Below are 15205 nucleotides of genomic sequence, written 5' to 3'. Positions count from 1 at the left end.
GACCACATTTTTAACAAGCTGCTGTAGTTACCTTTTCTTAATCTAGCCTCTTCTAAGCATTATTTAAGTGATTTTTATAAGTAATTATCTCTTTCAACGCTATTAACACGAAGTTGGTAGTATTTTTAAATTTTTTTTTCTTTTACTGTGTATAAACTTGACCTGTGCCTCTTAGTTGACTAATTAACGAACTTGAATCAAGTAATCACAGTTAACAAAATATAGAAAACACTTCACAGCATTACATAGAACATAAATTTTGCAATTAGGGCTGACCAAGAAGGTATCGGCCAAAGAAAAAATGAGGAACATGCTGTAAACACGGGAGACACTCACTATAATTATGTAAACTACTGACCGCAACAGAACGACGATATGCTGTAGGCCGAAAAACGACACAAAATCTCGTAAAAAGCCACAGATTATAAAACTAAAACTTTTCATAAAAAAACTCACGGATGAGCGCACAGTAGTACTGAACCATATTTTGTGCGCGATAATGTAGCACTGCATGTATTACTGGCGGATGGTGCAATTTCACTTCAGGATTGCACTATGAAACAATTTTCGGAACAACAACGAAAGAGGGTGAGCCGTGCCGCCTTTTGTCGTATCGACTCTCCTCCAGAGATTATACCTCTTTGGCTCTCGTGATGCGGTCGCGAGGTGGCGCTCTGAAGAGAGGTGATCTATCGAGCGAACGTGCGGGGTGAGGGGCAGTTTGGAACAGCGTGCGGTTCGTAGTGGACGAGAGGGGTAAACTTGGCGGCGAAGACAGTCGCGATTAAGACGTCCATTCGGGTCCGTGCTGGCTGTATTGGGCCCGTTTTCTGATGGACTGCACAGCGAAGAAGTCTGGTGGTCATTAGCCGATACATGATGTTGGGGGTCCTGACTCGTAACCTACCTTTCCGATACTGTTGAACACGACCTGACGTAATAAAGTGATGTCACTGTATTTACGTCGTGCATTGGAGATACATTTTCTGCCCTTCGCGTTGCAAGTGTGATGGACCTACACAGATTTAGAGATGATTCTTAATCACGAAAGTCTGTACAATTTGTCTTGTGGTTCGCTGCTACCAAACTTCTTGTGCTATTCTGACTTTAGTAATTTGTGTCGGCATCTGATGACATCGATATTGTAGCTTATCATCTTGGGGATTACTGTGTTTTATTTCTTAATCTTTGTGTTTAGTCTGTTTCAGAAAGCACTGTGTATCACTGAACTGATCGATGCGTCAATGCGTGGTCATTCCACCACATCTTTCTGCTGAGTCGTCAACGTTTGGATCCATCAAGGACGCGTATTTATTGTAAGTCTAATTTATCATTTTATGCCTCTTCTTAAGGTAATCTTATGTTAGTGTAATTTGAATTGTTTGCTTAAATACCTGAGGGTTGAGTGTGATAAGGTTACTGCTTGGAGGCAGTGACAATTTCTTTAACGTGTTTTGTTGATAATTCGATGTTTTTTTATCTAATATTGATCGAAGCGCACTGCCCTGGACTCATTGGGGTAGGATTATTTACTGAAAGAGTTTAAGTTTTAGCTTGTTTGTTATCGTATTTGGACGTGCGGTTTATTGGGTCATAGTTTCTTACGATTTGTTGTATCTCTGATCTCTGAGCCCGGGTTGTAGGTTTGACCTACGACTTCGGGCCCTTGCGTGTCTTTTTTATCCAGTAGACTCTAACATCCCGTTTATGCTCCAGGTACACCCCGTAACAGTTACTTGTTCTGACATAATTACTCTCTGAGGGAGTATATGTGAGACAAAGCAGGCCTGAGACTTATATACCTCGCAGCATTGGTCGAGAGGGACAACTGGCCGTTTGTCTATGCATACGTGTCTGTAACTGGATGGAGCCTGGAGTTCAGATGTATTTTTAAGTGTTGTGTATTGGCCCAAAGTTCACAAATATAAAAGGAATTTTTGTACGTGTAATAATTGCCTCTCCCTTTCAGGCGTTAGCTAAGTCCTCGAGATGCTTAACGTCGAAAGGATTTTATTGTAATCGCGTTACTACAATCCCATAAAATTTGTGTTAACGCAAATTAGTTTCTCCCATTTGATCTGTAACGATAGATCCCTATCATTATACAGTTAATCATGGTACAATAATCCCATGATGGTTGCATTAGCGTAAATCGGCTGCTACCGTCTGATTTGTAACTAGTAACCACTGTAACGACATACTGTTCAGGGAATTGTTATTTAATCCTTGTTTGCTACTTTTAGCGACTGTATCTCTATCAGAACTATTGTCTCAAGAGCAAACCTGTGCCTGTTTGAATATCTGGTAACCACTCATTTGGCAAAATTCTTCATTATAACTGTTATTTGAATTAACTGTTAAGATGAATAAAACTTCGTTTGCAATAAAAGGTGAATGGAGTTCTCCCACCCCGAAGGTCCAGTAGTTAGTCGTTGATGGGCGCATTATGAGGTGCCGACGTATCACCTTATCACAGGGGCTATTACACAGACTCTCACACAATTGCACAAGTGAAGAACTGTTTTGGTGTTAATGTTTCGTCTACTCAGAGAAACCAGTGCCGCCATATGTGAAAAATGCTGAAATTGTTACTACAGCACACGTTTAACTTTATAACTTGTTGAAAAAAAGCTCCACTTCACAACCACTGTACTCGCCTCAAGCTACGTTTGGCACCGACGCCAGTGATGGATGATGAAGTTCCGTAACCAATAATGATAATAGATAATAGAATTTGCATCGCAGACCGCGGACGTCAGTGTTAGGAGCAAAAGAAGTAAGGGATGAGTTTGCAATGAGGCGACAAAAAGAAATGGGATAGCGATATGCACATATACAAGTGGTAGTATTTTGCCGTGTGTAAGGTATCAAAGTGTTGTGTTGGCAGAAGAGCAAACGCCGTGTTACGAGAGGAGGCCGAAATGCACGCGTTTTAGCTCACGCAGGCTGGCGTGAGGAGGGAAGGACTCTACTGACGTGAAGTCTGGAACATGACAAGGAATTAGAATTCAGAAAGCGGACGTAATTAGTTTGATACTTAACTTTAATCCATTAATGATGAACGTCGCTCTTGACGGTACATGATTCACAATATGAATATCAATAGTAACTGAATATGGCGCCTTGCTAGGTCGTAGTAAATGACGTAGCTGATGGCTATGCTAAGCTGTCGTTTCTGCAAATGACAGCTTATGTAGGCAGTGAACCATCGCTAGCAAAGTCGGCTGTACCACTGGGGCGAGTTCTAGAGAGTCTCTCTAGACTAGACCTGCCGTGTGGCGGCGCTCGCTCTGCAATCACTGATAGTGACGACACGCGGGTCCGACATATACTAACGGACCGCGGCCGATTTAAAGGCTACCACCTAGCAAGTGTGGTGTCTGGCGGTGACACCCCACAAAGGGCAGTGAATTGGCGGAGCTGTCATTTATACTCAGGTGATTCATGTGAAAAGATTTTCGACGTGATTATGGCCGCACGATGGGAGTTAACGGACTTTGAACGCGGAACTGTAAATGGAAACGTGCGTGGAACATCCAGTTTCGGAAATCGCTAGGGAATGCAACGTCCCGAGACCCACAGTGTCAAGAGCATGCGAGAATACCAAATTTCAGGCATTATCTCTCACCACAGACAATCCAGCGGTCGACGGTCTTCACTTAAAGACCGAGAGCAGCGGCGTTTGTACTGTGTACAAAACACAGCAACACTGCGTGAAAAACCACAAAAATCAATGTGGGTCGTACGACGAACGTATCCATTAGGACAATGCATCGAAAATTGGCGTTAATGGGCTATGCCGTCAGATGCCCGACACGAGTACCTTTAGTAACAGCAGACATCGCCTGCAGGGGCTCTCCTGGGCTCGTGATCATGTCGTTTGGACCCTAAACGAACGTAAAACTGTGTCTTGGTCAGATGTAGGGATCGAGTGTGGCGTGGATGCCACGAACCCATAGACCCAAGTTGGCAATAAGGCACTGTGCAACTGGTGGTGGCTCCATAATGTTGTGGGCTGCGTTTACATGGAATGGCCTGGGTGCTCTGGTCCAACAGAACCGATCATTGACTAGAAGTGATTACGCTCGACCATTTGCAGCCATTCATGGATTTTATGTTCCCAAACAATTGTGTCATGCCAACGGCGATTGGAGAACATTCTGGATTATTCATGCGAATGGTTTGGCACCCAGATCGCCGGACATGAATCCAATCGAACACGATATCTTACACCGGCAACAGCCGGCCGGGGTGGCCGAGCGGTTCTAGGCGCTACAGTCTGGAACCGCGCGACCGCTACGGTCGCAGGTTCGAATCCTGCCTCGGGCATGGATGTGTGTGATGTCCTTAGGTTAGTTAGGTTTAAATAGTTCTAAGTCTAGGGGACTTATGACCTCAGAAGTTAAGACCCATCGCGATCAGAGCCATTTGAAACATTTTTGAACACCGGCAACACCTCTGCAATTATTGAGGGCCTTAGAGGCAGCATGGCTCAATATTTCTACAGTGGACATCCAAAGACCTGTTGAGCCGATGGCACGTGTTTGCTGCACTACGCCTGGCGAAAGGAGGTCCGACACCATATTAGGAGGTGTCCCATGAATTTAGTCACCTCAGTGTATGATTATTACACTTACCGTGTAGAACATGTGCCTTGCGGAGATCACTAATGCAGATCAAGATGAAATACGAATTCTGGGAATGCAAGGAAAAGGGGTCTCTAAACCGATATACAAATATTTTTCTATTTGTAATCTATGAATAATCCGCTTTTGTAGATCGTTGAGATTGGCAGTAGCAAGCTGTTACAAAAATTGCACTAAATTTGTTGGTTTATTTTTGATATCCCACAACTCATGTGAGTTATGATAATCTGTATACAAAAGAAATTTTTTATCCAATCGTCCACAACACGCCACATGCAAAACACCCCATGGATCCGCTGCCTGTTGGATTGTTTGCGACAAGCGGCAACGCCTGTTTCCCCATAGATACGCGGCAGACGCGGCAGGTAAGAATTTGCCAACTGCCCCACTCGTTGTCCCAAAGTTGTCTTTGTGGAAGTGTTCTGTTACAAGTGATAAGATTCAGAACCATCATCTTCACACAGTTCTAGTAACGAAAATTCCGCATTGCGTAGCCACCGAGACCCACTATCCTCATGAGTCTTAAACATCATCTGTGACATCAATGTTCTAAGAAAAATGAAATACCTTTTCAGTGAGAGAATCCTAATCACAACAACGGTATTGATCATTTCGGAGCTCTATATGATAAAAAAAAGCAAAATCGCATATATACTATGAATTAAACTAAAATGCTATGAACTCGACCAGAGGCAACTCTTAAATCCATTAATATACTTATTTTTCTTAAAATAAGATTTACTTGGACATGGGAGCATGTGCATCAGAACGGCATTGTATGATAGTTACAACAAATCGTGGACAATGAAAAGGGTAGTTTCAAATTGAAGTGTCATATACACATGCAGCGAGGAAGGGGCCCATATTACACACTACTGGCCATTAAAATTGCTACCCCACGAAGATGACGTGCTACAGACGAACAATTTGATCGACAGGGAGAAGATGCTGTGGTATGCAAATGATTAGCATTTTAGAGCATTCGCACAAGGTTGGCGCCGGTGGCGACATCTACTACGTGCTGACATGAGGAAAATTTCCAACCGATTTCTCACACACAAACAGCAGTTGAGCGGCGTTGCATGGTGAAACGTTGCTGTGATGCCTCGTGTAAGGAGAAGAAATGCGTACCATCACGTTTCCGACTTTGATAAAGGTCGGATTGTAGCCTATCGCGATTGCGGTTTATCGTATCGTGACATTGCTGCTGGCGTTGCCCGAGATAAAATGATTGTTAGCTGAATATGGAATCGGTAGGTTCAGGAGAGTAATACGGAACGCCGTGCTAGATCCCAACGGCCTCGTATCACTAGCAGTCGAGATGACAGGCATCTTATCCGCATGGCTGTAACGGATCGTGCAGCCACGTCTCGATCCCTGAGTCAACAGATGGGGACGTTTGCAAGACAACAACCATCTGCACGAACATTTCGGAGACCATGGTTGCGATTACCCTTGACGCTGCATCACAGACAGGAGGGCCAGCGATGATGTACTCAACGACGGACCTGGGCACACGAATGGCAAAACGTCATTTTTTCGGATGAATCCATGTTCTGTTTACAGCATCATGATGGTCGCATCAGTGTTTGGGGACATCGCGGTGAACGCAAATTGGAAGCGTGTATTCGTCATCGCCATACTGGCGTGTCACCCGGCGTGATGGTATGGGGTGCCACTCGTTACACGTCTCGGACACGTCTTGTTGACATTGACAGCACTTTGAACAGTGGACGTTACGAAACTTCCTGGCAGATTAAAACTGTGTGCCCGACCGAGACTCGAACTCGGGACCTTTGCCTTTCGCGGGCAAATGCTCTACCATGAGAGCTTCTGTAAAGTTTGGAAGATAGGAGACGAGATACTGGCAGATGTAAAGCTGTGAGGACCGGGCGTGAGTCGTGCTTCGGTAGATCAGATGGTAGAACACTTGCCCGCGAAAGGCAAAAGTCCCGAGTTCGAGTCTCGGTCGGGCACACAGTTTTAATCTGCCAGGTAGTTTCATATCAGCGCACACTCCGCTGCAGAGTGAAAATCTCATTCCACTGGACGTTACGTTTCAGATGTTACGACCCGTAGTTTTCTACCCTTCATTCGATCCCTGCAAAATCCTACATTTCAGCAGGATAATGCACGTCCGCATGTTGCAGGTCCTGTACGGGTCCTTCTGGATACAGAAAATGTTCGACTGCTGCCCTGGCCAGCACATTTTCCAGATCTCTCACCAATTGAAAATGTCTGGTCAATGGTGGCCAAGCAACTGGCTCCTCACGATACGCCAGTCAGTACTCTTGATGAACTGTGGTATCGTGTTGAAGCTGTACACGCCACCCAAGCTCTGTCTGACTCAATGCCCAGGCGCATCAAGGCCGTTATTACGGCCAGAGGTAGTTCTTCTGGTTACTGATTTCTCAGGAGCTATGCACCCAAATTGCATGAAAATGTAATCACATGTCAGTTCTAGTATAATATATTTGTCCAACGAATACTCGTTTATCATCTGCATTTCTTCTTGGTGTAACAATTTTAGTGGCCAGTAGTGTAGTTTAGCCCTGAGGCAATGAAACTCTTTTTTTTATTATAGAGCCGTTAAAATTGCCAGTAACTTGTACATGTATCACTTGACCAATGCGAGCATTTTCGCAAAAAAAATTGTGGTAAGGGCTTATGGGACCTAACTGCTGAGATCATCAGCCCTAAGCTTACACACTACTTGATGTAACTTACACCAACTTACGTTAAGGACGACACACACCCATGCCAGATGGAGGACTCGAATCCCCGACGGGGATTGACCGAGGGCTACTCGCTACACGTATCGGTCTGTGTATGGCGCCCCGTGAGGCATGGGAAAGTTACATGCGAGTTGTGGTGGCTCTAAAATTTTAATTTCTATCGGTCGCTGTTCCCTTGCATGCAAACGCCTCGCTCTTTAAATTATTATTATTATTAAAAATTGTTATAATTATCCTTTTTATCTGGCGAGTAAATTCGACTAGTGTTTCCCGAGGTACTTTTTTAAGCCACAGATAATCGACGCACTCGTTTCTCTAAGATATTTTTCCAGAGTTAGAAAGAAGAAAATTCTGGCTTATGCTCACATCAAGGAGTCACTAGTTTCCCATTTTACCCGAACTGGAATGACGTCGCACTTCCTTTACAAGACTATCGGGAAGTAACTACACCACCAAAAAGAAAAAGTCTTTACGTATTCTGTCTCCTGGTGGTCACCAAAGGGAACCATGCAGAAGCCTATTGGCAAGTCTTAAATTCCGGGGGACGAGGGAGAAGGGACCTCCCAAGCCTTGCCCTTTACCAGATACCTCGGGGTGAAGCTTTATTCTCTAAATTAAACTGGGCGCTAATTACATATGATTCTGATCCCTCTGGTGCATATTGACGGCTGCTATTGAATTTCAGCTCACAACAGTTCCTAGTGTTAAATATTCCGTTCGGCTTGTGTCGGCATCGAAGGCTCTCATTGAAAACTGGTATCACTGCTACCACTCTTCAGCGTTACCTAGGACACAGGAATCACAAAATGCTGCCGTGTGGTAGTGACAGTGATGCCAGGACCTGACACTCGAAAATATCTGCATTAGCTTCGTATGCTGTTCACTACCCCATAGTACTCAGGTTTTATAGTCCAGTTTAAAGAAAGACGGATCTTCCAGTCATTTATTGAATGTCCTTCCCACGTAACATTGTGCACAACCAATAATTGTATGCCACCCACTTGGCATTCGGAATGGACACTAGTCGATCATGGAGACAGTGACTACGAAGGTGGATTCATAGATAATGTGGCAGAGATTTCACACCCTTAGTAAGAATGGAACAAGTTTTTCTGGTCACATGTGACAAAACGTATTACTAACACAAACAAGCACTACACCCAGCATCATTTGTAGTCTAATACTTCGCCGGGAAAGCAGTTTTATTACTCCCTTATTTCCCAGTATTGTATGGAGGCAATGTTATCATATTGCGAATATGATCGTTCAGGAAACATTGTTTGACACCCAAGCGTGCTGTCCTCGTCCCAGCACAATTACTCCAAACTATGGAAAGAAGGCTTAATAATCATCTATGCGGCAACTTCCTGGCAGATTAAAACTGTGTGCCCGACCGAGACTCGAACTCGGGACTTTTGCCTTTCGTGGGCAAGTGCTCTACCAACTGAGCTACCGAAGCACGACTCACGTCCGGTACTCACAGCTTTACTTCTGCCAGTACCTCGTCTCCTACCTTCCAAACTTTACAGAAGCTCTCCTGCGAACCTTGCAGAACTAGCACTCCTGAAAGAAAGGATATTGCGGAGACATGGCTTAGCCACAGCCTGGGGGGTGTTTCCAGAATGAGATTTTCACTCTGCAGCGGAGTGTGCGCTGATATGAAACTTCCTGGCAGATTAAAACTGTGTGCCCGACCGAGACTCGAACTCGGGACTTTTGCCTTTCGCGGGCAAGTGCTTTGCCCACGAAAGGCAAAAGTCCCGAGTTCGAGTCTCGGTCGGGCACACAGTTTTAATCTGCCAGGAAGTTTCATATCAGCGCACACTCCGCTGCAGAGTGAAAATCTCATTCTGGATCTATGCGGCACTTTAACTCCACGCCTATCAATATGACGACAAATTTTAGCTTGATGCATTGTTATCCTCACAGTTGTCCTTAACAGATATAGCGGGAACGAGTGAGGGACAGTGTTTTCGATTATACGGGGTGTTACAAAAAGGTACGGCCAAACTTTCAGGAAACATTCCTCACACACAAATAAAGAAAGGATGTTATGTGGACATGTGTCCGGAAATGGCTTAATTTCTATGTTAGAGCTCATTTTAGTTTCGTCCACCTACGGTCAATGGAGCACGTTATCACGATTTCATACGGGATACTCTACCTGTGCTGCTAGAACATGTGCCTTTACAAGTACGACACAACATGTGGTTCATGCGCGATGGAGCTCCTGCAAATTTCAGTCGAAGTGTTCGTACGCCTCTCAACAACAGATTCGGTGACCGATGGGTTGATAGAGGCGGACCAATTCCATGGCCTCCACGCTCTCCTGACCTCAACCCTCTTGACTTTCATTTATGGGGGCATTTGAAAGCTCTTGTCTACGCAACCCCGGTACCAAATGTAGACACTCCTCGTGCTCGTATTGTGGACGGCTGTGATACAATACGCCATTCTCTAGGGCTGCAAAAGCGCATCAGGGATCCCATGCGACGGAGGGTGGATGCATGTATCCTCGCTAACGGAGGACATTTTGAACATTTCCTGTAACAAAGTGTTTGAAGTCACGCTGGTACGTTCTGTTGCTGTGTGTTTCCATTCCATGATGAATGTGATTTGAAGAGAAGTAATAAAATGAGCTCTAACATGGAAAGTAAGCGTTTCCGGACACATGTCCACATAACATATTTTCTTTCTTTGTGTGTGAGGAATGTTTCCTGAAAGTTTGGCCGTACCTTTTTGTAACACCCTGCATATTTATATCATGTATGTATTACACACGGTGTACAACGTTACACGCTAGCCACTGTGTTAACGCTGTACTCGAACTTCATGGAGAACATGAAATATGAAACTAATAGTACCAAATTAACGACTTAGCAGATTTGCTTGGGTGCAATGATCCTCACGTCTAACGTCACTGAAATTTTATTAAAAAATATTTTTTCACCTATATTAACACAACTATTATTACAGTGTGAGTTTCTTCATTCATTGGTTTCTGCACAGACACATTATTTGCAATACCTTTAATTATCAAACAGTTAACAGTTAAAAAAATAGAAACACTGCTCCCTTTTTTAATTTAAATTTTAAAATCTCAAGGGCTCTAGCCGACTTAGAATTTTGCTATTCAGCAATGTTATGCCTGAACAATATTTCACCTGCCCCAAACTGTTGGACAGAGCAGCCGGGGTTCTGCCCACATCAACAGTTAACACCAGCACGGGTACAGCCCCGCAAGATCTATTAGTATTCTTAACCAGGTCATAAAAATTCGTTGCTGCAAGCAACTTTTAAGTCAAAAGTCATTAACAAAATTTAACGGGATCTGCCCTTATATCAATGAAAGTTAATCCTACAGATGAACAAGAATATTCAAAATTTTATCTAGCACCTGCCCAAACCGTTACTCGTTTAACGGACATCCACCCGCAGAAGCAGTTAACATATACGCCGGCAGCAGCCCTCATGAGGTTTAATGAATTGAGATACTAAATTTCTCTATCCTGATTGTAGCACAGTAGTAAGAAGTGCCGTTTATGCACACAGCTCGTTTATGAGACCCAACGGACAAATTGTAGATGTCCACTGCATTCTTTAAGATAGAAACTCTTTTAGAATTACTGCACTCAGAGTACCTTAAGGGAATCACATGTATAAAATAACTAACGAAAAATCACAGCATCAACAAAACAACTACACAAAATTACAGTGTTTGTGCGATCAGAATTACAAACGGAGATTGCACGACACCATTCCTTGTTCCGGCGCTGGCTCAATGGCGCTGGGTTAGTGCTGATACTTTACTTTCTGTTGCAGTTTTTGCCTCCCGCCAGTGCCTCTACGCTCTGCAGTAATAATGCCAGAGAATGCAGTAATATACGGGTGTTTTAAACTTACACCTAGATTTAGTTTACTCCTCACAGCAGGCCAATCTACACTCGAAGAAATAACAACTTTCCTAAACAGGACCATGAGAAAAATATCTTGCTTTAAGACCTTATTAAGCTAGGAGCTATAACTGCATACCAGTGCTTAGCACCACACAAGTGAGGCCAACATTTCTAACAGACTTTATTCCTCCCACTGGCATTCATACCAGGAGCACATAAGATGAATGTCATCAGATGAATTCGCAATGGCGAATAATGACTACCATTAGCTGTAGAATGGAATGAAAACGATGAAAATTTGTGCCGGAACGGGACTCAAAGCCGGATTTCCCTGTTATCACGAGCGGTCACGTTAACATTTGGATATCCGTGCACCACTCACGGCTAGACCCAAACTTCCATATGTCGTCAACCATAAGTCTGATCTGTACGGCCGGCCGTTGTGGCCGAGCGGTTCTAGGCGCGTCAGTCCGGAACCGCGCTGCTGCTACGGTCTCAGGTTCGAATCCTGCCTCGGGCATGGATGTGTGTGCTGTCCTTAGGTTAGTTTGGTTTAAGTAGTTCTAAGTTCTAGGGGACTGATGACCTCAGATGTTAAGTCCCATAGTGCTCAGAGCCATTTGAACCATAATTTTTGATCTGTACGGGAATATACATAATGGATGTGCGACTACAGAGAGTAGACGAGTGGTTCACCACATATGGAAGTTTGGGTGGGGCCGTGAGTCATGCTCGGACAGCTTAATGATAGCTGGCACGGTAACTCAGTGTGTTCGGTCAGAGGGCTAGCTGCCTCCGTAATAAAAAAAGAAAAAAAACTGAGTTAATGGATCAACAACGAACTGAAACGGGTGTCTTTCGAAGTCCGCCTAGAGCAGATACAACGAACCAAACCGAACAAAATGAGACTAAAAAAAATTCGTAAGGCGACCGCTCACGATAAACGGGCTATCCCGGTTCGAGTCCCTGTCCGGCACAAATTTTCATTGTCGTCATTCTATTTTACAGCTAATAATGGTCATTATTCGCAATTCATCTGATGTGTTTCGTAGAGAGTGCGGTCGCTGCAGTGCATCATCAGAATAACATAAGTACTGCGGTATCGTAGGATTAATGTCGGTGACACTGTAGAAAGAAAAGTCGTATCTTTGCGGAAAATAGCACTGCTAGATAAGTCGCAAAATATCGAGGACGCTCACCCTTTATTCCACTGCAGACAGTCAACGCCAGAGCATAGTCGCATTAATAAAATGGCTCCCACACGTCATGCCACAAGTAGCAGTGCAAAGAATTGCTGGGCGCTATCACTTCTCGTTATACATCGCAATCAGCCGTGGCTTCAACAACGCCTCTGCCGTCCATTTGTGGGAAACAGCATCACGATCCCACCTCACGGCTAGCATAACAACCATTCCTTTACGTACTGCGCTCCTCCTAGGCCAGAGTAACAATAAATATCTTTGTTTGATTGCGACGACAGATAAAAATCGATACGCACGTCTCAAAATACACGATAGCACTTCGTCTTCAGGCCACTAGTGGCCCATCGGTACCATCCGACCGCCGTGTCATCCACCACTGAGGATGCGGATAGGAGGGGCGTGTGGTCAGCACACCACCCTCCAGGTCGTTATGACGATTTTCTTTGACCGGAGCCGCTACTAGTCGGTCGAGTAGCTTCTCAATTGGCATCACGAGGCTGAGTGCACCCCGAAAAATGGCAACAGCACATGGCGGCCCGGATGGTCACCCATCCAAGTGCCGGCCACGCCCGACAGCGCTTAACTTCGGCGATCTGACGGGAACCGGTGTATCCACTGCGGCATGTCCGTTGCCAAAATACACGATAGAGACTACAATTATTAATGTAACACATGCATTCTCATTTGAAAGCTAGCTACGTCGACCATATTCAGTGGTTTTCATAGCCTGCATAATATCCACATATCTTTGCTGCTCTGTTCAATCCACACTTCAATGGTGACGCTAGATGAATTCTTCTTAAATTCAAGGAAACGATAAAGCACCGTCGATGGATAGTTGACTATAAGTTTTTCAGTTCTTATAGATGTAATTTTACTGCTGATAAAAGTCTAATTGTCTCTCTTCCACATCTTTAGTTTTGAACGAAATGAGCACCCACCGACATGCCTTTGGTTTCACACTAATGCCACGAAGTGTGTGGACATTCAAACGGCTGCCATGGTGCAGTATGTGAGGGCCTACGGCTGTACCTCGAGAACGCTGGTTGGCTGGTTCAAATGGCTCTGAGCACTATGGGACTTAACATCTATGGTCATCAGTCCCCTAGAACTTAGAACTACTTAAACCCAACTAACCTAAGGACATCACACACATCCATGCCCGAGGCAGGATTCGAACTTGCGACCGTAGCGGTCGCGCAGTTCCAGACTGTAGCGCCTAGAACCGCTCGACCACTCCGGCCGGCAGAACGCTGGTGGCTGGCAATTGCACAGCTACGAGGTCCAACGTCGATCCAGATTGTGATATTCCTCTTATTTTGTACAGCATTTTTCTTTTGTTTTGCATGTTACTGGGAATCTGTGGCTAGGAGAAGTAAATCGCAGCATTAAGCAGCACTACAGAAATACACTCCTGGAAATGGAAAAAAGAACACATTGACACCGGTGTGTCAGACCCACCATACTTGCTCCGGACACTGCGAGAGTGCTGTACAACCAATGATCACACGCACGGCACAGCGGACACACCAGGAACCGCGGTGTTGGCCGTCGAATGGCGCTAGCTGCGCAGCATTTGTGCACCGCCGCCGTCAGTGTCAGCCAGTTTGCCGTGGCATACGGAGCTCCATCGCAGTCTTTAACACTGGTAGCATGCCGCGACAGCGTGGACGTGAACCGTATGTGCAGTTGACGGACTTTGAGCGAGGGCGTATAGTGGGCATGCGGGAGGCCGGGTGGACGTACCGCCGAATTGCTCAACACGTGGGGCGTGAGGTCTCCACAGTACATTGATGTTGTCGCCAGTGGTCGGCGGAAGGTGCACGTGCCCGTCGACCTGGGACCGGACCGCAGCGACGCACGGATGCACGCCAAGACCGTAGGATCCTACGCAGTGCCGTGGGGGACCGCACCGCCACTTCCCAGCAAATTAGGGACACTGTTGCTCCTGGGGTATCGGCGAGGACCATTCGCAACTGTCTCCATGAAGCTGGGCTACGGTCCCGCACACCGTTAGGCCGTCTTCCGCTCACTCCCCAACATCGTGCAGCCCGCCTCCTGTGGTGTCGCGACAGGCGTGAATGGAGGGACGAATGGAGACGTGTCGTCTTCAGCGATGAGAGTCGCTTCTGCCTTGGTGCCAATGATGGTCGTATGCGTGTTTGGCGCCGTGCAGGTGAGCGCCACAATCAGGACTGCATACGACCGAGGCACACAGGGCCAACACCCGGCATCATGGTGTGGGGAGCGATCTCCTACACTGGCCGTACACCACTGGTGATCGTCGAGGGGACACTGAATAGTGCACGGTACATCCAAACCGTCATCGAACCCATCGTTCTACCATTCCTAGACCGGCAAGGGAACTTGCTGTTCCAACAGGACATTGCACGTCCGCATGTATCCCGTGCCACCCAACATGCTCTAGAAGGTGTAAGTCAACTACCCTGGCCAGCAAGATCTCCGGATCTGTCCCCCATTGAGCATGTTTGGGACTGGATGAAGCGTCGTCTCACGCGGTCTGCACGTCCAGCACGAACGCTGGTCCAACTGAGGCGCCAGGTGGAAAAGGCATGGCAAGCCGTTCCACAGGACTACATCCAGCATCTCTACGATCGTCTCCATGGGAGAATAGCAGCCTGCATTGCTGCGAAAGGTGGATATACACTGTACTAGTGCCGACATTGTGCATGCTCTGTTGCCTGTGTCTATGTGCCTGTGGTTCT

General features: G+C 45.7%; 1 pseudogene; it reads right to left on the bottom strand.

The window, feature by feature from the left end:
* Positions 1 to 12995: 12995 nt before the first annotated feature.
* Positions 12996 to 13113, bottom strand: LOC124557249 (annotated as a pseudogene).
* Between the last annotated feature and the right edge of the window lie 2092 nt (positions 13114 to 15205).

This window comes from Schistocerca americana, chromosome 1, assembly GCF_021461395.2.
Source record: "Schistocerca americana isolate TAMUIC-IGC-003095 chromosome 1, iqSchAmer2.1, whole genome shotgun sequence".
NCBI classification, from domain to species: Eukaryota; Metazoa; Arthropoda; class Insecta; order Orthoptera; family Acrididae; genus Schistocerca; species Schistocerca americana.
This window is presented reverse-complemented; position numbering and strand designations above follow the sequence as displayed.